This window comes from Bombus impatiens, unplaced genomic scaffold (assembly GCF_000188095.3).
Source record: "Bombus impatiens unplaced genomic scaffold, BIMP_2.2 scf_1666, whole genome shotgun sequence".
Lineage (NCBI taxonomy): Eukaryota > Metazoa > Arthropoda > Insecta > Hymenoptera > Apidae > Bombus > Bombus impatiens.
The window spans coordinates 251,989-274,308 of record NT_178085.1 but is presented as its reverse complement, the minus strand read 5'-3'; the positions used below and the strand labels follow the sequence as shown (position 1 = coordinate 274,308).

The 22,320-nt window shown below is 36.4% G+C and overlaps 1 protein-coding gene and 1 long non-coding RNA gene across 3 annotated transcripts in view; both read right to left on the bottom strand.

The window, feature by feature from the left end:
- LOC100742608 (mucin-17) overlaps positions 1-22,320 on the bottom strand; it is a 381,959-nt gene that overhangs the window by 206,731 nt on the left and 152,908 nt on the right. The gene's annotated exons all lie outside the window — the stretch shown is intronic.
- LOC112213886 overlaps positions 1-22,320 on the bottom strand; it is a 163,596-nt gene that overhangs the window by 34,654 nt on the left and 106,622 nt on the right. Inside the window, exon 2 of the long non-coding RNA XR_004462811.1 lies at positions 11,613-11,684. This is a non-coding gene — a long non-coding RNA (uncharacterized LOC112213886). The remainder of the gene's footprint in view (positions 1-11,612; positions 11,685-22,320) is intronic.

Genomic DNA, 22,320 nt, shown 5'->3' with positions numbered 1-22,320 from the left:
GAGCCGCGAAATTAACGCTGCACCTGGCCGAACGAAATTAACGCTGAACACGATAAAAGGGAAAAAACGAGATCGATCGAAGGCAGACGAAGAGGTATACGACACGGAAAGAGAGAAATGTGTCGAGAAGAGAAAGGACAGTCAACGACAGCTCGGTCGATTCTCGGTGCTCGCATAGTGGCAAGTCCGACGCTTGGGCTGGCGCAATACCGACGACGACGTTGACACCGGCGTCGTTTACCGGGGATCTCATGGCGACGACGCAGAAACAAGGGAGAAACGTCGCATAATGTGACTAACGTAATTAAGCCGACGTCCGCGCTGAATTTCTCTTCGTTCTCGTATACTTCGTGTTTTTCCACAGCTTACGGATCACACGGATCTTCTATTTTAACGCTCGCGTAGAACGAATTCCCGATGGAGTTTTTACGTTCCGTTCTGATGGAACGAAATGACCAATGGAAACCAAACGAAATGCTTTCGATCGCTTCAAGTGTCTGTAGATAGTGTTGTTCGAATTGAAAGTTCATACACCTCTTAACTTGACAATAGTGTGCTGAGATATGATATATTCCATTATTTCTAAAAATGGTGTTTATCTTTCAACTAACTGCGGCAGATACGCTGATCAGTGTCAAATTTAGAGTTTTTTCTTTTTTTTATCTATTATTACAAAATCATTTTTTATCGTAGATACGTATATAGCTAGAACATTTAAATTAAAAAAATATCGTCCGACTCTGGATGAAATTCAATGTAGGAATGCGATCTCTAGATAAATTTAATATGGATGTAGGTAAAGAATAATTTAATATAAATGTAGGAAGAATTACGAACACATAATATAATTTAAAATTTAAAAAAAGATTGATAAGAGTATGTATGTCATACCTTATCATACAGGTCACGTTATCCGTCCACATACATCGTGTCTTTAACTAAACTTTTATAACAAAGTTTATTATTTTTCCACGGTATCAACTTGAACGATCGATGGCGATCAAACTTTTTCGTCAACTTTGTGTCTTTACATGCAAAAGTCGATGAAATTCAATATGCGTAACTGTATATGCGACTAAATAAGTAAATAATTCCAGTACAGTTCGTTAAGTCCGCTTTATCGTTTAGCAAAGCTTAAAATAAACACGTTGCAATCTAATGGTCATGCGTATCATGAGCAGGCTGTGCGTGTTTCAAATAGCAAGACTGTGCGCTTCTATAATAATACGCTGACCGATATCCCCTTTCATTCAACTTTTCCTTCGTTTGAGCTGCCAGTTAACCGTCAGTATCAACATTATCATCGAAAAGATCACTGGCTACGGTAGTTTATTTGTGTTGCAAGCAGTCTTTCAATTTCTGAAACGGTAATGCGAAACGCACTGCAAGGTGTTAATGGGTACTTGTCGGAAGTAAACGCAGGTGTTGCATTTTGTTTGCCAGAGCTATGGTTCGTTCTCTCCCCCCCCCCTTTCTAAATTATTCCTTTCTCTCTTCTCGTTTCTAAGTTATTCCTTTTCTCTCTCTTTCACTCTCGCTCGCTCCTTAATTATTCCTTTTCTCCCTTTTCTCGTCTTGCTCGCATTTTTCTCTCGTTTTCTCGCTTTTTACCTCGTTAATCAGGTACTGACACAATAATGCGGTGATTAACTCTTAGTTGGTATCGTAGATGATCGTAGATGATCCATAAATTGAGTCAAATTAACTTAATTGTGGAGCTTTTCCGAAGATCGCTTACGATCCAACGATATCAACTAATACGAATAGAAATTTAAAAAGATTCAATTTATTTACCAATGCAAAAAGATACGTTTTTATAATTAGCAATAATAAATAAGTGAAAACTTCAACTAGACGGAGCCGACTTCGTTCCTGACGTATTTCAATTTACCGAGCGTCGTTCGTCAACTGTTCGCATAGACCCCATTTTATTTTTTTTTTTTCTCTGTCCGGGAAACGCAGCGCTGATAAATCGCCTGTCTAATTAATTAATCTCCAACAGCGATGTTTCTTTCTTTCGCAAGTGTAAACAATTTGTTCAGTTTTCGAATTAAATTATCAACACAGAAACGCCTCCGAGCGAGTTTTTGCTACAACGACGAATCACCGAGCAAACCTGCAATTGTGTTAATTAGAAAATAAATTACATCGAAACTCTAGCCGTTAGAATGCTTTCTCCTTGAACATCGCGTTTTAATATTTGATATTCGCTTTCCAAGTATCTTACCGATCGTGCTGTTGCATTTAATTAACGAAACAGATATCCACGAGAACATTCAATTAAGTGAATCACTTGCGATATATTTTTGTAGCGGCTGAGGCAATCGTTGCAAATTGATTTAAATTATTGTTCTCGTCTGAGCTTAGTATTTCATTTCATTTAGCAATCAATTTATCGATATTTTTTATAAAAGTAGTCTACACAGAATTAAAGGCCGTATGAAATTTAAAGAATTCAAATATAAATTAATCTGATAATATAAATAAAATGAAAATTGGAACGATATCATTTTGTTTTTATTTATACCTTTTTCAACAAAGTTTCACTTTGAACGTTACTTCATTTATTCAACGTTAACGTTTCCAACTGGGTCAATCAAAAACTTATTCAATGCTAAATATTCTAAATATTCCTTCACTGAAAATTTATGGTACAATAATCAAACGCGGCAAAAATATTTGCTAGATGCAAAAAGAGTGCATATGTTAAATATGTGCACATTTTGTTAAAAAGGACAATACTTTATCGTTGGAAACTTTTGTACAGTTTTTTCGGCACGATGAATATTATCGGAAAAAACCAACCGTTTTATCATTTTATTTTTGACGTAAAATATAATCTCTCAGTTTTTTACAAAGCATTGTAATAATCATTCATTTTTATATGCATATAAGCTTCGTCTTTAATGGATTTTTACCAATTTGAAAATTAATTAATATAAATTTTGACGAAAAGGTTTTATTATTCGTCATTTTTAATTCAGACCTCAATTTAATACCTCTTTCAACGAAATATAAAAATCTAAAAAAAAGTATTCATCTCACAAAAATTATACGTATGTATCGATATTTGTTCTATTTCAGGTGTGGATATTACTCAAAATATTTGAAAAGTATTTCAATAATGTAACTATTTCAATAATATATCATTTTATTTAAAATAAGCATGCAGGTACATGTTTTAGTTTATATGAATAAGCAAATAATTTATCTTCAGATTGTTTTATTATTTACATATTAAGTGAAATAATCATCTCATGTGGTACTTTGGGTACTTTAAATAAATGTACTCTAGAACAATTTCTTAAATAGTTTTTGCATCTTTGATGCTAATATTAACGATATTATTGAAGAGTATCTACGCAAAATTAATAAAATGCTGGCATATTTTAAAATAATTCGGATATATTATCTATCATTCAAATTCGTGTATAATACTCGTTTTAGAATTTCATTGTTATTAAAATCCAAGTTATTTATCATTCTAAGGGAAAAGATGAACTAGAATAGAAAATTATTTAAAAACGATCTATTTGATTTTAACATAAAATGAATAAATATCGTTATTATTGCTTTTTTCTCCAAATGAAATTTGCTCTAGCTTATTTTATCCCAACAAAGTTTTAATTCTGCTCAATCACGATTCGACCGAATTGGAAGAATTCGAAGAATCCTTGCCGCAACGCAAAAGTCACGAGAAAAAGAAGCCAGCAAACACGTAGAACTTTTGTCCTCTGTCCGATTAAGCTGAAGGTTCGAGAGGAGCTTCGTGAGCAGAAACAATTTCGATCCAGGCTCCTCTGCTTCGACCTGTTCCTGGACAAAAAGGCTCACCAAAGTAATTCTGGGCACGCGTCAGCCCGCTTCGCCGATTAATTTCACTGCCACTGCAAGATGTCGGCAACGACAAGTTTGTCGATTCTTAACCACTGCCCGGCTAACCTGACTGGGAAAATACGCGATCTCTCCTTTCGAAGAATTTGAGGAAGCTGCGAATCGATGGGCGCATACGAACAACGTCGAAGAAGATCGAAATTTCTACTTAGGAATCTTCGTATTTAAATGCATTAACGTCCAGATTTTTTTTTTAATTTACTACCGAAAGAATAGAAGCTTCTTTTTCTTTCATGCTTTAGGAATATTACAATATGCTTTCTGCATTTTTAATGCTACATAAAGTATTATGAAAATTGTTTGTTTGTTTTTCTTTTAGTACATACTATTTGCACTGGAAGATGGCATTTCCAAAATGCCTCCTGTCAGATTCTAAAAAATTGAAAATGAAAGCGAAAAAATATAACACTAGTTAACACTATCCTGTTTGGAGTATTAACCCTCTGACACACGATGTTACATGATATAGTGGTTCGGTAAGTTATTAACTAACTACACGAAGAATGTATCTGGGTACCTACTTTTGGTAAAACAAGTCTCAGCTTTTATGGTATTATGTCTACTTCACAAAACTATTCCAGGAAATCAGTTTCTATCGTGAATAACTCTAGTAAAAGATTAATTGTTCTCGTGAACTAAAAAATATTCCATCTTGAAAGGATTAAAATTTGTTGTAAACGCATATAAAGGAACAAGAAAATCAATAAATATGACTCGGCATAAGATATCATCTATGCATTTATACATTCAATTAAATCTCATTACACACCAAAACCAATAATAAATCTTAAAATTAAGAACAGAGCGTAAGGAGCCCGAACACTACTTAACAATCGCGTTATTTTGAAATTGGATCGACGGATTCTTTCTTAAAGTTCCATGGGAAGAACGAAAAACGAAGGAAAGGTGATCGATCGAACAGCTTGGCCGTGGAACAAGGACAGCCCGGGGGCCGATAATAACGGCGTAACAGGTTCTATCGTTTCATCGCGGTATTTACGTTCTATTATCCTCGGTGCTGGCTCGTATATCGTTGCCCCGTGAAATTCCAGAAGAACGAAGTAGCCCATGAAGAGCAAGAGAAAGAGAGCGAGGTACAAGGTCTGGTCGCGTATGCCGGAGACATTGTAGTATAGGCTGACTCTCGGTGAAGTAATGGGCCATTTATTTTCACTCGTTGACCCCCGCCGAGACTAATGTGTCTCAGCAAGCTTTTTCGCATCCCTACGCGGCGCCCCTTAACGTTCTGTCGCTCGAGTGCTTCTTATAAAGTTGCCTCTCGCCAGGCCCCAAAGCCCTAAGAACGCCGATACGGAAGCTCCGGACCAAAACGAAACCAACAAGGGAACCTTCTACTGGTCCAAGGCTGCCACCACCCACAATCGCCAGACCCTGGTCTCTAGTCTACGGCCTCGTCTCTCGTCGTCGCTAGACGGTTTCGGAGCAAACGAATGAGAACTCGGCATTGACGAGAGAGCAACCTCTCCCTTCAGACACAACGGACTCCGACGATTCATCTGCCGTCAGCTCGTTGCGAAACCTTCGAAAGAAATCCTCGAATAAGACGCTCAATGATAAATGAACGCTCGTTTCGCGGTGTACATCGCGCCTTAGTAAACTCGATTCATTTGTTTCTTGAGTATATGTCTACCTTGAAGACTGATCCACGAGAAAATTTGTGTGACTCGGTTATGGTGTGGTGTACGTCGAGGTTCAGCTTACTTGGTGCGTATCGTCGTGGTGCTTCCGCTAGGTGAGAAAGTAATACACGTAGCATGTTCATTTTATTAAAATTTGAGACGATTAAAAATTGAGACGATTTGGCGTGAAAAGCTACAAACATGAAATTTATACGTCAAATATAACGTAGTTTTGGTTTGTTCAATACACCCAAGCTAATGAAAAATTGACAGATGTGATTTTTACAGACGGTGTCATTGTCAACGAACATAGGACAATTAGATACTAGATTTAAGAATTATAGCAAAAAGATGAAGAGGCATTCTAATGGCAAAACGAAACTTCTCTATGACCTGCAGCACTACTAGAGCTACATATGTCGCAGATAAATAAAAATTTCAATAGCAAGTAAAACTCGTAATAGCAAGTAAAGTAAAGTAATGTTCTTTAATAAGCCGTAAAAGTAAATCGATTTATGTAATTTATCAATTTACACGAATTAACTTTGCATAATATTATTACATCATATCGTATCAGTTTGTGCGAATAATTTCAACAGAAAAAACACATATTATCTGAATTAATCACTGGATATTCCCAAAGCATATTTTATCGTTCTGATAAAAAGGAAACATTTCATCTATAAAAAATTCCATCAGCTACTGCAAAGATACGTCGCGATTCGCTCGGTCATTGAACTTTGATTCGCTTATCTCAGGCACCAGATGATTTTACAACAAATCACCTCACCTTCTTGGAAGAAAAACCCTTGACTACGGCTAGGAACGCGAAAGAACACTGCCACGAGAAGCAACGACCGGCGGAAAAGAGAATTCGAGTAGAGGAGAGACCGACGAAAAAGCTTCGAGAAAAGTTCGAGGGGATTGGACGTTGGAAGGACCGTGACAGACGTGCCGGAGGGATCGAAGAAAAAAAAGGAGACAGGTGGGTGGAGTCGAGGATGTACCACGGTGATTTCACATCCAGGAAAGCCGTGCAAGTCGTCGTTCGGCTGGAAGCTGGCCAAATGCACTTAGCGTTCTAACAGAACTCCTAGAAGACCATCTTTGGATTATCCTTCTCGATGGCGTACAAACTTTTTTCATCGTGTGTTCTACTAATCAGTGTACAGTCTACATAGTTGAGGGTTACAACTTTATTATATGGAAGAGTAATAAATGTAAAAATCAACAACTTTATATTTGTTCGAACAAAATAATAAGATCAATATAGTTTTTAATAAGATTATACCGCGTATCTAAGAAGAACAGGATTACAATTCAAAATAGGGTTGTTTTAACTCTTTTTTTAATAATATACCTTTTTAATATACCTTTTAAAATAAACTGAGAACATCAGTTATACGTTCATTCATTTTACAGCTTAAAACCAAAATATAAATTAATTTTTAAACGTCTACTTATATAACGCTCATAGCGAATGTGTGTACAGAGACTCAACAACCAAAGATTATTGATTAAATCCAATAACAAATCGTTCGTTGCTATATGATTGAATAATTAATAATTTGCTATCTTAAGTTCTCTATCTCAAAAGTATTTCCTGAAAAATTGACGTCTTTCAGTTTAGTCATTCTACTAGCTAAATGGCGATGTAATAATAGTTAGAATGTGAGATAATTTGTGGTGTTGAAAACAACTTTGATATAATCAACTTTAGACTTTAAACATTATTAACTGTTTGACACATATAGCACCTCCAACGCTAATACAATTCCCTTTAGTGTGCGGTCATAAATCACCTTCCAAATTGTCGAGTCTACCTTACCCTCCATTCATTTAGTGAAGTGCACATAATTCCAACCCGGATCATTTAATTACGAAATCACATCCCAACTTCGCTCCCTCAACCATCAATGGTGGTAAGGATATTTCCTGGAAATTCATATCTAAGAACAATGTACAGTACGTAAACCGAAAGACTAAACCTAACTAACTGCCTGTGTCAACTTTAGTGCAACCTGCGATTCGATAAACTACCAGAAGATCAGAATTATACTGTGTACCTGTTTCGTTCAAAATTCAGATTTCGTATTGATTTTCTCCTAATGTTTAATAAGGATATAAACTGCATATTACAACTAATAATTGCATTCAACTTTATTTAACCATGTTCCTTTACTGAAGGATCAAAGAGTAACATTTAATTTTCTGAAGAAAAAAAGTCTATTTTGTGACATTCCTTGTGACATCTTTTACGTATGAAAAAGTACTGATAGAGGCGTGAAAATACATTTTCCACTTTTACGTAATACCGTGCAATACCATTGGACATTGAATCAGTCAAATTTAATAAAGTCAACGGACGAATTAATTAAAATACATACTTATTTCCCAACCCTGGTGGAAAATTATGAAAAATAAATACTTCGTGCTCCAATGGTCAAGATATGATCTAATTCGAACAGGAAATCAAACCGAATCAAACAAAAGGAACGCCAGAATCGTCGATTCGCTCAATATTGTGTATCTATGGTCGAGAGAAGAAATGGAAGCGACAAAAGAGCAGTTGAACGCCAGTGATCAACGCCAACGAGGAGCAGTGCCAACAAAATACCGGTAGAAGAGGTCAGATAACCCTCGTATTTACCAGAGAGGATACGGTTAGATATCCAGGCAGCATCCCCTGGCTTCTTCGAGCGATTCTCGCGGCGCGTAAACAGAAAAACAGAGAGACACTCTCTGGTGAAAGCAGCCTGTAGCCGGTCCCACTTTCACCCCCGAGAAGGAAATCGACGGAACTGTCCAGCCTGAAGCCATAGTGTATTACCACTTCTGACTGGCTGCTGGAAGCCACTTCTTCGTGGACAAAGGGCGAGGACAAATACGAATGACGTTCGTCGATTTGAACGACAGAGCACCGTGAGATAAAAGCGATTTCTAAAAAGCTTCGCAAGCTGAAGGTGTGCTTTGATCATCCCCTGGATAACATAGCGGGGAAAGGGCGTGCTGGTGTTTTTGTTTCGCCTGTTTGCACGCCCGATTTAAGTGTTTACAGCGATGTATTAGAGCTAGGGAAGATAAACAAATGTGTTCAACGATACGCAGGGTCGATTCGCTTTTCGTACAGGAAAGATGATAAAGGACTTGGGGATGACAGCGACTGCGAACGCGAGACTTTTCTTCGCATCCTACTGAAGAAAGAACGTCTGACGTTCGTGTAGCTCCGTGACGGAGATTGATAGTTGCTCGTTCTCACTTTTTCCATGTTGATGATACTTATGATACTGTTCAGTGGTTTTGAATAAATTTTCAACTTATTGCTTGACATTTCGCGATCGTGCTTTTATTCCGTTTCGTCTTAGATCGGATGGATGAGATCTTAGAAATTACGCTATTTAGAAGAAATATTTTGTTGAAATTTTGGCCCAATTGTAATATATACGAATATTCATTAAAACAATACTTCATCTTCCTTAGAATTTGAAAGTTATTTAGAATATTTACAATCGTTATCTTATATATTTCACGTTAACAATAATAATAAAGAAGAAGGAGAAAGAAAAGTACAGAAAAATACTAAAATGACAGTAAAAGAATGAAATGCAAAATTGTGCATTCGAATTAAAGTTTACGTCGTCTCGTGCAATACCTCGGAAAATTTCCCCTCTACGGTATAATTAAATCGTCAGTTTAAAATATCGTTGTTGTACCAGGCATTACAATTACATTGCCGGTACTATGTATTGACCATCGTATTCGTTCTTTCCTTTGCTCCCCTTTGCCTTCGCTATTTTAAGTATCTTTTTCGCATTAATAAGAGAATTCTGAGAAATAGTAGTTTCGACGAAGAACAGCAGAGACGAAGAGAACGTTACCGTATCTTGTTACCAGCTGTACTTTAATCTTCGCCTTTCCGTTTCTTTTTTTTTTTTTTTCTTTTTTTTTTTTTTTTTTTTTTTTTTGTTTGCAATAAATATTCAATACAAATACATTATGAAAAAGGAAAGGGGAAAAATATGGAATTTCTATCGATATTATCGTGAATGTATATGCTGCTGGTAAAACGAACGACAAACGTAAACGATTTTCACAAGTAACATCGACGAACGGACGGTTTTCCACCAATTTACTGGAAATTTAAAACAAACTGTCTCTTTTTTACGGGCGATTTATTTAACGGGTCCCTGGGAAAATGAGCAGACAAGAAGGACTGAAGGACTTTGTTATGGATATTGCCCGGAGCTGGAGCTCGAGTCGAGCGTAAAAAACCTCTTTGGATAAAACAGGAGAAGAGTAGTAAATGGAACGCGACACTTATAATCTTCTTTCCTCCTCGCTCCACGACCCTGCACTCGCCATCGACTATTCTGCCGTTTTAAATCACCGTGTCGCGATTCCCCTAGCCGCGTTCCCGCTTCACCTTGATTTTCCACGACGCGAAAATAGGGGATCAAACTGATAAGGGAATCGAATTCAGCGAAACCGAGTGGTTGCCGTTTGGTCGTAGAGAAATTTTACGCTTCGCATGCAAATTTCCCGTGAAAACGCGACGATCTGCATTTTTCCATCGTGCCTTTTTTTTTTTATTTTTTATTTTTATGTTAATCCACCAAGAGGGTAGACTCGCTCGCCATTTAAAAACGTCTACTCACTGGGGAGGATCGGTTAATTCATTATGAAGATTTGACAATCCTATGGAGAATATGTATGTATGGACAGAGTAAACGTATTATCTTCTCTCTTTTACTTTCATTTTTCTATCCAGCGGTGTTCAAATTTATTAGCCTTGTTTTTTTAAAGGTTTGAACAGTCCGAGAGTATGGGTTTGAACATTGCTAGTTTTAATAGCGCTGACTTATTTATCACCTTCTCTTTTCAGGATTTTAGTAACAACGAAAATGTATATATGCATAGTTAGAAGAATAATTTGATAAATTTTGCAGCCTTTTTCTCAAATTAGCTGCATATATTCTTTTAACTCGTTAAAGACCAATGTTATTTATGCGACGTTTTATTCGAAATCTTCCCAGTTAATGTACATCCTTGAATTTTGTTTCCGAAGATTATGGTTGGAGAAAATTCCAAGGGTTTGCTTGATATCTTTTCCGTCGCCATTTCTGTCTAGAAGAAATTGAAGTACTTACGTCGTTATCATAATTTCCTTTTCTCTATCTTGTTGATGTTATAGTGAGCTATTAAAATATACTATAATCAAATACATTTTCTGTGCTTCGACGAAACAACATGTAAGCTCGCGTATACATTATTCAAATTTTATCAACAAAACATCTTTACGCATTACTCCGTTACGTAATCTTTCTTTCTAACTTGTGTACCTTCTATACGTTTTCTGTTTCCATTATTTGGAACAGAAATTAAATTTTAGATAAATTCCACTTCATCTGTAACCTTTCCCCAACAAAGCGCCCTCGTAGTGGTATTCTATTCTCCCTTTTAGTGCCACTCCGCTATAAAACCGTTTTACTACAGTCCGACAGAGTTTTAAAAGAAAAAAATCTATCGAAATACCTAACGTTCTATCACGTTCGATCTATTTGCTGGTTTTCGAACGCGAATCTTTCCTCCGTTGAAAATCGCAGCGATACTATTTAAATTGGAATTTGTTCCAGCCAAATATCAATTTTAGAATTGGAAATTTTTAAAAATCCATCTTTATAACCACCAGAAGGGGACGCTTTTGAAATCAATTAACCGAGGCAATGAGAACAAATGTGTTACCAAGATAAAAGCAGAAGGAAGAAATAATAAAATGCGGGGGCAAAAAGAAATGAAGAGAAAAAAAAACAAAACTATTCGAGAAGAAAATCGTATCAATAGTTGTAATTGCGTTATTCAAGCGGTATTCCAGCCTGGGAACGATATTTTTCCAGACGGGCAGGCTACGGAAAAGAAATGAAATATGCACATAATAATCGTGCAATAGGAGGAGAGAAGGATTGAAGCGACCGGGAGAAGAGATCATGCGCGAATTTCGAGCGAACGAGACGAGCCGTATATGCAACAGCTTCATTCATTATTAATATCGACACGCTGTACACGTGCAAAGATACATACGTGATCGCAGTGAGAATAGCACGATCGCCAGGACTAGCGGTGTCGGCCCGCTGAGAAATGCACTGAACGTACCTGCAACATACAAAAGAAAAGAAACGATAAAATGACTCTATCCGTACGAGCCGGCCAGCTTGTACACGTGCACGTGATATTTTTAATATTATCCGCGCGAGAGAAGACGAACCCCGCGCGCACAGCACACCGGCGTGACGATCCATTTCTCAAATGAGACTTGATTTGTTATACCGATAAACATGCTGAATGCGTTCCGTGTCCTTCCACTACGTGTACAACAATGTAAAATGCACATCCAGCAATAAGAAAAATTGACGAGCAGTAGGAGATTGCCGCGTCGATAATGCTTCGCCGTATATGTTTTTACGCTGTTCTTTGCTCACGGTTTCTTTTTCCTCTTTTATGATGGAAAGAGGAAAAGGAAGTGTATTCTCGTTGCATTTCATATTGACAGATTAAAAATCTTTTATGAAACATAATATTAAACTATAAATACACACAACTCTTTTATTCTGTGGAACGTAACTGATTTTTTAAGAATTCATCAGATTTTAGAAACCCACGTTAAGATAAAATTTTCTCTTTTTTTCACTTAATTACATTAATTATTGTTCGAACGCGTATAGTGTATACAATTACATTAGAAACAAGGAAATTGCATGGAAGAGAAGTTCATGTAAGAATTATTTCTCGGAAAAAATTGTATTTATGATAAACATATGATTTTTGTATTTATAATACGAATTTTTGTTATGGAGATGGAATATTAAGTTATTAAGTGCTAAATTACCTAAATTAATATATTACGAAAGCGAATTTAAGTTGTTTATAAACCGAAATAATGTAATTTGTCAATATAAAACAATAAACGATAAAATTACTATTTACGATATCACAATATTAATATAATATTCATTTCTGATTAATAAATATTTCCCAGAAAAATATACTTTATAATTTACAATAGTTCCGTGATAATCTCAAGTTTCTTTGTCATCTTTCAATGAAAAAGTGTAAGAAAGAGACGTATATAATTACTAACAAATTAATGTAATTTAGGTGTCTTTTTGTCAACATCAAAAGAGGCGAAAAATAATCATTTGTCAACACGATGGCACGTGCCCAAGAAACACTGTACACAATACATATTTTTCCACTCCACTCTACAATATTCGAAATTCAATTGTATCAGCCATTAACTCTAAAACATTGGTAAGTAAATATTGTCTTCAAATATTGTCAAGCTAATTTAACCGGTCTCGCCCTAACAACCATTCTTGCTTGCTCCCCTAGCGAAACGGAATTGCTGTTTAACGTCGAACCATTCTCACGCGTCATCGGTTCGTCGATATTCTAAAAATGTTGGCGATTCGTGGAATCATGTTATTCCACGAATCAGCAAGTCAAATATAAAATGACGCAAACCGCGGTGTTGATCGTTCGCGGTATTAAAATAGAATCAAAGTGTATGTAGTTGCGCAGCGTCGCGTCGTGAAGGAGACGTTTTCCCCCAAGCGTACGTTTAATAAAAAGGATATAGTCAAATTATAAATGAAAGTGTTATCAGGATACATCGATTGATATAGTCGTAGCTAGAGTCTTGTACGATCCGTAGGTATCTTCGTCGATCTAACGGAGAGTGCAAACATCTAGAATTTTAAACCATTTGTAATTTGATATTAACTCTGCAACGATCCTCGAATTTCATTTTCGATCGAACATTTCAATCTCGCCTTCGAGAAAATAATTTTCCAATTTTTATTCATTTTAACGAACAAGAAGATCTGTATTATTTCAAGATGTTTAACGTAAAAGTAAAACAAAAGATCACGCGTGTCGATAAGAATTTTGTCAAATTTCAGATATCTCGTATATAGGGAAGATACATTTGAAACGAAAACATGGAAAATAAACGGAAGGAAATATAGTGCGATAGGGTCACATGTACGTAGAGAAAAGAAACTACTATTAGTAAATTAAAATTACAGTTATTTATACGAAACTCTCTATTGCTGTCTATTTTATAGTAATTATCGTATTGATAGAAATTAGCTCAAAGGATACTCTAATTCTGTGCTAATTCTGAGTTGATATTTTACGTTTCTAAAAAGACTCGAACGTCGTATCTTTCCTTAGATTTCCAACAATTGTCAAAGATATTAATATTACGTACAGATGAAAACCTTGATGTCTCATATACCTCTTCTTTATCTTTTTCACCAAAAGAGTATATTGTCTCGTGAGATATTCACGAAGATTCATCTCCGTTCTTCTCATACGCGAACGAATAACCAGAGGATCAGTTAGACGGAAGCGTAGCCCGTGTCTTTCCGTTTGCAAATTTGTTTTGCCTCTGAAGCGAAAGGCGGTTGAAGGAACGCGGAACGCTTCCACCCTCCGTCTATCAACCCCTTTTGCCTCCCTTCCTGGCTTCCCTTTCTTTTTCTCCTTGCGCGGAGAAGAACGCCGGGTCACGGCAAAGTAGAAAATCTCCTTTTGTAAGCTGGAGCATGTTTCCGCTTCTCCCGCTCGCTTATTTTAATATTTGAACGAGCCAGAACAGCTTCGGCGGGAAAAGCGTTGAAAGCACCGCTAAAAGGGACTTTGGTACATGCTTTCAGCGTCACGGAACCGTAGCCCACCTCTGTGTACAACCGCTGTATCGCTCCGCGTCGCTGATCGAACGCTCGACAATTCGATTATTTTGCGATCTGCGATCCCGTGATCACGTTTCACGCTTCAACCTATGTTACGGGCTTTCCTTCGCCAAAAGAGATCCCTTTTTCGGATGGGAATCGCGTTGAAGAGGTTTTGAAATTGGATCGAATCGAGGAGATGGTATTACCGTGGTTGAAAAAATAGATATGAATTTGGTAAAAGTGTTTCATTTCTTGGATAATAGACAGAGGAATAAACATGATGTCGAAGAAGTAAGGACTAGGTAATTTCTTTTTTACTTTGTGTTGCGTAATTAATTTATCATCCTGCGGTTTGGTAATAGTTTGTTAAAGATCTTCGATATTCATCGAAAACATTTACTGTTTGAGAATTATATACGTACATTGTGTATCTAGGTATTTTCTATATGATTTTGGAGACGATAACTATAATGTTCAATTAATGATAATTTGTTAATGTATTGAATATATATGTACTAAATTATAATTGTTAGTTTTTCAAGCTAAAACCCAGTACTATTCCGTCTAACTGAAAATTATACGAAAAATAATACGCCAATAAACGCAAACGACATACAAACGCACGGCAACAATCAATTACATCGCGCTACGCGATTCTCGGATAATTCGATACCGGAAACAGCTTCGTCCAGACAAAGCGATGTGATTAAATCACGCGGATACCTGATTCACGGTATACATTGCATACATTGCACACGTATGCATGTTCCTCGAATGATCGTATGTGTTCGGACAAGGGTGCACGCGTGTGACATAGACACGTGTAAGTCAGAATTCATGGATAGCAGATCGTGGTTCGGGTTGGAAATTTGGGACGTTCTTTGTCGATCGTTTCTGGTTACTAGCGTTTCCGGTAACGGAAAAAGAGCAAGCTTCAACCACAAGCTCGATTCCGTCTGACGGGTCAAATGTCAAGCTCTTCTATCTGACTATTCGATCGAGGTGTCAAAACGTGAGAAAAGTGATGAGAATGTGGCGAGATCTCCCGCATTCGCTACATTACAACCAAAAAAAAAAAAAAAAATAATATTAAAAATTATTTTAAATAAAAATTGTGCGTAAGTTTGAATCGTATATATTGACTCGAGAATTAAAGATAATGTTTAAATTAATAAATTTTCTAAAATATATAAGAGAGTCAAATTTTTGTCGTTTATTTCTTTTTATATGTAATACCAGAACACAATTAAATTAATTATTACTTAGTAATTACTTACTAGTATTACTTAATTATTACTATTAGTAATTAATTAAACTACAAGATTTAAGAACATTTATGTGCCGAGGTATTTAATTTCAATAACAAAGAATACAATTTTTTCCGAGCATCGAATAATTCTACTAGTTATCCTCGTATTTCCTGTTTATTACATAGAGATGTTAAAATATATTAACGCTAATATGTTTTATCTATGTTTAATACGTTCTATTCTACTGGATATTTACATAATTTTTTATATTTATACTTTCTATTCTTCGTTCCCCTTAACCTGTTTAAATTGAAAAACAACAACTATGCATTCCTCTTTCATCGGTGAGAGTTCAACCCCTCATTTGTCCCCGTTGTATCCTACAAAGCAACAAAACAAGAGTACAGGTATAGAAACCGACAAAGAAGCAGCACAGCCTGTTCTCGACGAGGAAAACAAAGTTCAACTAGAAATTAATCGTGCCGTCGAATAGCGAACATCGTGCGGAATTTCACCGTGGAACATCACTAATGCGTGCTAAATTACGACCACCGAATTAAATTCGCCGAAGCTAACGATATTCAGGGACGACTGGCAGGAAAGCAAGGGGCTGACTTCGTGACTCAGCTCTGCTTTCTTCCTACGGCTCCATCCGGAGGAAACTCCGGCTTCGAAATACAAGATGCTAATTGCTAAACGGGGATGTACACCAGATTCTAGCTGGCTTATCCCTCGTGCCTCTGGATTTCCTTCGCGCGGCCCTTTCTCTTTCTCATTCTCGTTCTCATCCTCGTAGGTCTGTTCGCCCTTCGCCCCTTTTAGCCACGAAAACCACTGAATATTCAAACTACGCCGTGGAAAGAGAGACAAACGCAACATCGGTTGTGCTTTCTTGGCTACGAAGCGACAGCCCCGCCAGACCTCTTCCGTTATATGATAGCGAGGATTTTTCGATTTGATCCTACTTCCATGAATGATTTTCCGATCGATCTTGTTTGAGATAGGAGATCCTTTGTAATCGTAATGTTTTTATTCGAACGAATTTTGGGCAATGAAGTTTCTAAAATAGGGCTTTATGTTTGTATGATAGAAAAGGGAATTTGAAAGAATTAAGTGATTAATAATTTATTAATTATGTACAATATAATAGGAATCATCGTACTTTCAATATATTTTCTTTAATCTGTTACGTATTCTTAGCATACTTTATTATGTTCTACTTCATCTCGCAAGTTCTTTTAATTTAATTGTTTAGTTGTGATATATTTAACACAAAAGTTAGAAGCGTTAAAGTTCCCAGAAAGATTTTGATTCTTCTAATCTTCTTGGTATTTGTAGTATTATATAATTGTTAGTTGATTAGCTAGTGTTAGTATTGGTATTAGTAATTACGACGTTTATTAAGTGCACGAAATCTTATGTCACACTAAGAAATACGTTCAGGAAAGAAAAACTTATTATGTAAGTTAAGCAATTGTACGACAGCTGCGACCTTACAAAGAGTATACTAAACACCTTCTGACTTAACAGGGAAGTTAAACAGAGATTTATACTTGTTTCAGTCCCAGCTGCCATAAATCAACCAAAGGGACGTGGAGCTGTGAAACAACCATCCTGTTTATGTCCTTCCGGAAGTCACGTCCTGATCTAACCAAATAGAATTTAAAAAAGACGTAGAAATTAGAAATGCATCTTTATTATAGTTTATATATCACTGAACATTAGAAATAATATTGTAGTACTGTGCAACAATACGAAAAAGCAAGCCTTATATTTTATTATTATTATACATTCACTATATTTTATCTGTTATTTTTATCACGCAATCCGATTAATCAAGCTTCTATTGTATTAAAAGAAATTTTATTTTAAAGCAATGTCAATGTTCTTTGCTTGTTTTTGAGATATAAAAACAGTACATCGAAGAAGAATATATTGAAAAAAAAGAGAGAAATATTAAAGCATAAATCTATCTAATAATTTTATTCAATAATCAAATAGAGAAGTATTACGTCAAGCGTTAAATGATTAGGCTACACAAATGATAGCCTTCGCTGACTTTTGCTTATAAAGACGTGTTTCTATTGAGCAACCATGAAATTGCTTCTCACGTTAAATGACGCAGCTTGGCCCCTTTCTTCTTGGTAGGTCGTGAATAACAGCAGTCGATTCACTCAGCCGACGACTTCCGGCAGTCGATTAATAGATCGATTTCTTCTAATAGCCGTAGAAGAAGCGCTCTTTCACGTGGTCAGACTTTAGCCGTTCATTTTTTATCCGTGCGTTAGATAAGAAAAACAGACTGTTTGAGAAGAAGCAAAGGTCGATGTATGGTACCAGTGGAAAATTTTTTGCAAAGTGTTCATTTGCGTATGAACATTTATCACGTAAACGTTTTTCTCACACATTTACATTGATCGATACTGCCATTAAATACAGAAGTTTATTCTAAATTAAACCTGAAATGTGAAAATATTCTATTCGTAGTCACAAAAAATGTTTATGCATTCAATCTTTTCAAAATATCCTTTTACGACGAAATAACATATTAATGTAACTTCTTTTTTCTAATATCTCTAACAGCGCCGCTTTTCAATGTTTCTTTACGCAATAACATATTCATTTACAATTAATGGACTTATTCATAAAGTAATGAAGAAAAAAGAATGTCCCGCAATTACACGGTCACTTAAAATTCTTTCACATAATTTGCCAGCCAGGTTAAACAAACTATAATTACCACCGACAAAAAGTTCCCATCGTATGATTTCTGTCTGAAGAATCCGAATAACCAACATGTAAAGTGCATCGGAATACAATGAAGTTGCAACAACGTGTTAACATAATCATTTGCTTCTACCAGAATTCCCTTGCACGAAACGCAGCAACAATTCCAAGCAAATATCAAACGATAATAGCTGTTCGTCTTACAGTCGGATTTCGCGCAGTCAACGAAAAGTTAAAACCTTTCCGCATTGGTCTACACGATATTATTGCACGACGATAAGAAGAAGCAGGTTACGTCGTATGGCACCGGTTATTACCCTATTCACCACGCAACCGAGCTCTATCCACGTTGCTCGAATGCAATGAATCACACGTTACCTGGCCGTTGACGTTTGTTGTTTCTAAAATACACCCGTCAGAGATTCGTAATTGGCCGTTTTCGTGTTCAGGAATAATGTTTTCACCGGTCAGAGCCGAGAAGGCAGCTATCCCCAACGAGCAAACGTGTTCGAGCTAGTGTTGGGACTGATACCGCATCGATACTTATCGATAGCGTATAGTAGTACGAATATTTCCATCTTATATCGTATCAAGGACGTAGGTATCGAAAACAACCAACATTTTTACGAGAATAACAATACCTAGACCCTCGTACGCAATTGAATTAATATTATTGGTTGCAGGAATTGTGACTAATAAAATTCTATCTTCTGTTTAGTTATTCTATGGTATGTAAAATTGCAAAATTGCAGAACTCGTTACTTGCTGATGTATGAAATATTCTAATAAAAATTATTATGTTTGATCGATGCTTTTACGAAAATACCAGTACTCGGTTTGATATTTCTATTAAAACGCTAATATACCATAGATAGATACTACATGAAGATACTGATATCAATATTATACGTTACAATACGAACGTAGTAGGGATCGATATGAGAATGTCTAGCGATAGAACTAGATGAAAGGGAAATCGCATGGGGACTAGGGACCTTTAGTATAGTTTAGGTATCTATTATATAACCCACGCTATAGATTCTACGGCATTCAAGCAAACGCTTAATATTTTTCGCATTTCTATTTCTTCCTCGTAGATTCTACGATTTTAGCTGAAAGACATCGAAAGATATTGCAGTATTTATAATCATACGATAACCTATACCGCTTGGTTCTTAACACACTGACTTCAACACTTGTCGATGACCTACGTCGCTAAATTTGTTTAGAACGATTAGAATGAGATAAATTTCATGGATTAATAATTTTCAACGATACGAATGATCCGGACAAAAGTGCGTAGATATGGTGTAATATTTTACAAAAATTGAATGTTGTAGCGTATTATATTTCAATGTACTGCAGCTCCCAGGGCAAAATATAAGAAAGATCGCGTGCTAGTCGACATATTTTAATGGATTAGTATCGAATTGTTTGAGTATCATCAACATTGTATCGTGTCAGTTCCATCGCTAGTTTGGGTCGAAGGCTACCGGCGCGGCGACGAAGGAAAAACACAGCAGGGCCTTTAGAGTGGCGTACAGCGTATCTATTATATAATCTGCGGTATTCAAACAAACCGGCACGGCGCGGCGCGAACGTTAGGCCTGCGGCACGCTGTTGGCAGAATTGCAAAAGACCGATCGTAAGAAAGGGTTCGGTGGGCTTGCTCTCTGGCCGGTTCTATTCCCAGCGCGAGAACACGCATCTCGTTAAGTGAGAACAAGCGCCGCAAAAGGTACGTACGATTCGCCTTACGATCTTCGAGAATGAAGCCCTAAAGAAGTTAAGGACTCGACGGAAGGCCGCTTCGCGGAATCACCGACAAGAACGTAATTTCTTAAGCCACTATGACGCCGCGGAAAGGCGTGTCCGATCTCTCGCTAGAATTCCCAGCCAGAGTAACGAAGTCGTTACTTGTCGGACAAAGTAGTCAACTCGTTCGCTTCTACTATGTTTCTAACATTGATGCTGATGCTCACAGCCGGCCTTCTTCGTTTCTTTTATAGACAGTGGGGAACGATGGTCCGGCGATTCTGAGAAAGTTTTCCTCTCTTCATTTTTAATTTTTTTCTTTTCTTCTTTTTTTTTTTGGTTTGTTTCTTCTTTTTTTTGAGGAAGAGAGAGAATATGGAACAGCACGATATTATAGAAGAATTTAAAGAGTCAAGGATAGACTTCTTTCGGTAAGTTTTTAAGAATCTGATCGCGATGTTTCGTTGAAAATATACGTAAACTTCCAGCAATGAAATGTCACTGAAACGGCAAAGAATCTTTAAAGTAATAAATAAAAGTTGGGGACATTATATTTACTATTTATAAAAACGTTTGAAGTGTTCCCCGAATTTGTAACGTTACATTAACAGGGATTTTTTTCTTGGAACATAAAATAGGATATCGAAAGATATAAAAATTATCGAGATGGTGCCATGGTGGTCCAACAGTGAATTAAGCACATTTTTAAAATATACATTTATCGATATTAGAAGTTGAAATAGTATTCGTGGCTAATAAAAATGAAGAAACGAGAAATAGGTCGAGGAAATGAAACTCCTAACTAGAGATTTGAAACTAAATCTTTCCATGCGATGGTTGATCGCTTTAAACAAGGGATCCATTCATTTCATTGTAAGATTCTTTCCCTTCGAACTGCAATAAATAAATTCATGAAGACGAGACAAAATCGTGCAATAAAACCTTCTTTCATTTGATCTTCTCGGTTCCTCTCAATTCTTACATTCTATTAACCATTATAAGCCTTATACTCTATAGCACAATATGACTTGGAAATGCCATTGCATGTAGCAAAATCATAATTACTGTTATGTCATCGTATTTTATTATTATACATACTATCATCGCTATTATTAATACGCTATATAAGTACATATCTATTTTATTACGTCGTTGTATGTAATGGTATTACGTATCTCTAACTTCCACCAGTGCTACAAATTTCTATTTATTGCAATCACTACTTTCCACGTCTCAGATTAAAGCAAAAACCTATAACCAATCATACGTTTCCTTTCATAAGCGAACGAAATCCCGAATACGCAGAATGTTAGATTATCGTTTCGCTAATCCATAATCCTTCGCAAGAAACTCAGTCCTCCCAGGCTGCACATAATCCTCCCATTAAAACGAATGATCTCAAGAAGCAACAGACTCGCTTTTATTTCCCATTAAACCGTAAGTAACCATCGCCGTTACTCCCGTCGTTACATCGTCGTTCCGTATCAATGGCTTAATGTATCGTGTTCAACGATGATCGAATCTCGCGAATTAATTTGAAATCGACGTACAATATCGGGAAACATACACCAGCGTATTAATACATTAGCGATAATTTAGGTAAACTTGAAAAATCATTGGTAGACCATGAATGTTTCTGCAAATTCAGGTTTTAAACACAAGCAAAAAAACGCAGCTATTAAGTGGAAATCTGTTTCGTCCATTAAATTTTACAACCAGAGTTACACTTTGAATGTTATACATAGATATACTATTGTTCGCATTTTGCACCTTCAAAGTTCACATAAATACATAAACGTACGCAGTCCGACCATCGAGAAACGACGTAAACTTGAAGAATTTATTACTTCACACGGAGAATATAAGAGAATAAGAATTCATAAGAATTCAACCTGAAATTGATTAATTAAAAATCCATGCATTCGGTGTTCTATAAAAATCTCATCGATTACCTGTAATAAAATTAATTTTCTCTCGTTTCGTTTTCACATCACGATTTCGAAATCGCTCTGTATACCCGTGACTGTTGCAAATTAGTTTCAACGAATTTTTGTTGCGTGTATTGAACGAGGATTTCACACGAATACGTAATGACGCGAGTAAATAAAAAATTCTGATCGATTGGTCCAAGTTAATTATTTCGTACGGAACTAGCAGGTGCCTTAACATTTATAAACGATAGTGTAGCAACGCGAAATAGAAACAATTGGAGTTTTCTCATACGGTCGGTCGATCAATTTCCGCCTAATCGTATTCGATCGTATTCCAACGGCGTCCTCGTAAATGATCGCTAATAGCTGGTATAACTCGAACGGCGGTTCT